The 1,906-nt window shown below is 51.0% G+C and overlaps 1 protein-coding gene across 1 annotated transcript in view; it reads right to left on the reverse strand.

Moving 5' to 3' along the window:
• Nucleotides 1–1,906, reverse strand: part of LOC113209353 (putative fatty acyl-CoA reductase CG5065) — a 27,705-nt gene that overhangs the window by 24,547 nt on the left and 1,252 nt on the right. The gene's annotated exons all lie outside the window — the stretch shown is intronic.

The raw sequence follows: 1,906 nt of genomic DNA on the forward strand, positions 1-1,906 counted from the left end.
CCCCTCCTCATGGCGATCAAGGTGAAGGTGGCGGGGCGGGGCGGGGCGGGGCGGAGCGGTTGGGTGTTCGCGGGTCGACGCTAACCACGTTGCACAAGGTGCAGCACGTCGTCGCCCAGCCCGCACGGACGCTGGGAGCGTCCGCTGGGAAGTCCTTGTCACCCCCGGTGGACCGCGCCGGCAGACACAGCCCGGAGGAGACAGAGAAAGACACCTGAACTGACCCAGAGAGTCGCTCGTCTCGTCCGGGAACGCCAAGGCCTAGGTCTCCGGGAGCCACCAAAGCCAAGGTCGGAAGGTCCTTCCCCAGACCGGCACCGGGGGGAACTTGTTTCACGGCTTGCGGACAAATAACCCATAAAAAGTTCAGTTCCTCGCCACTAACGTAAGCAAAGATTGCTCCTACATGCAAGGGGGGAGGGGGCAGTCTGTGCCTTTTTTGGGAAGGAAAGAGGATTTTGTTTTAGCATATTGGCTCTCTGCCAAGGTTTAAGGACCTTAAGCAAAAATCAGTAATGAAGTGGTCTAAAAAAAGGAAAAAAGACTTACTCCATTTGTTTTTAGCGAGGGGGCAATAACTCCCTTTTGGTGTGTACATATGATTCCCGAAATCCTTGATTCCCAGTGATTCTCGTCAGCTTATTTTTATTCCTTATTTTTTCTATTTGTAGAAAACGCTTATTTCGACCAATTTGTACCAGTTCCACTTTGTTAAGGCGATTTCGGTTGATTTCGATCAATTTTTATCCTGATGATTCCCGGAGTTGTTGCCCCCTCTTTTTTCAGATAAAGTATTTAACAGGTAATGAGAAGGACCAATCCCGAGTAGCAAACAATTAACCATTGCGCGAAATCACCCAATTTCATGCAACTTTCGGGAGGGAATTCCCTTGAGAAAAGGCGGCACGGTAGAATAGATCTCTCCTCGTAAACGCGAAAATGCGTCGCGTGAACGTCATTTTCAAGACCATTTCGGGTTGAAAAAAAAATTTGATTTGAAACGCGCCATTTGATGTCAACGACCAACGATCCATTGTAGACGCGAAAAAAAGGAACAGCCCCCGATTACACCTCGGCAAACTTCCTACCGGAATGAGCGTCGAACAGTCGGTAATGTTTGTACCTCCACAAGAAGCAGAAGAACGAGAGGGGGGCGGGCGGCACGTGGCACGTGACTCCCGGGTCACGCGCTATAATGTATAAGTTCGGGTTTTCTTTCGGAACGGTGAAGAGCTGCTACCTTTTATTATTATTCGTCGCCTTTCTTTTTGTTTCTTTTGGCGGGCCGACGCGCGGACGACAGGTCGCAGTCGATCCGCGCGTTTTGTTTTCCAAGAATAGGGCAACGAGCGCCAAAACAACACTCTGTTTTTAGACAGTCCCCTAAAGACTGTCTCAACCAGAAGAAAAAGTCTCGATTTGAAAATTCACGCGCGATTTGTGCACCGCTTCCGTATTAGGCGCGAGTGCGGCGAATACCGCTTTTAAACGCACCGCATTTACCCGACCATTTTAATTGGGCGTATCTCGCGACCGCGGGACGACCTCATCGAATATACTGGCCACACTGCGCCTCCGGCGGGACCCACGATTGTGCGATTCCGTCGATTGCACGATTGTGCCGAACAAGCGTTTGTCTTGCCGTGCCATCACTGACGCTCTCTCTCTCTCTCTCGCTCATCAGGAGGACGCGATCGGGTGCGGCGGTAAGTTTATTGCGGACGATAGACGATCCTTGTGGCGCGGTGCGCGTCGTGGCCTAGGCCACGTCAAGACGAGTTTAGAGGCGGCCGAGCAAAAGACAAAACGAATGGGGGAAAAAGTACTTTTAAAAAAGAGCAGACTGTAGTGCAGCTCGCATTAAATCAAAATAACGATGAGGATGAGAGGATCGGTAGTTGGGGGG

The sequence above is a fragment of the Frankliniella occidentalis genome, unplaced genomic scaffold (assembly GCF_000697945.3).
Source record: "Frankliniella occidentalis isolate FOCC.00 unplaced genomic scaffold, Focc_3.1 Scaffold27, whole genome shotgun sequence".
Lineage (NCBI taxonomy): Eukaryota > Metazoa > Arthropoda > Insecta > Thysanoptera > Thripidae > Frankliniella > Frankliniella occidentalis.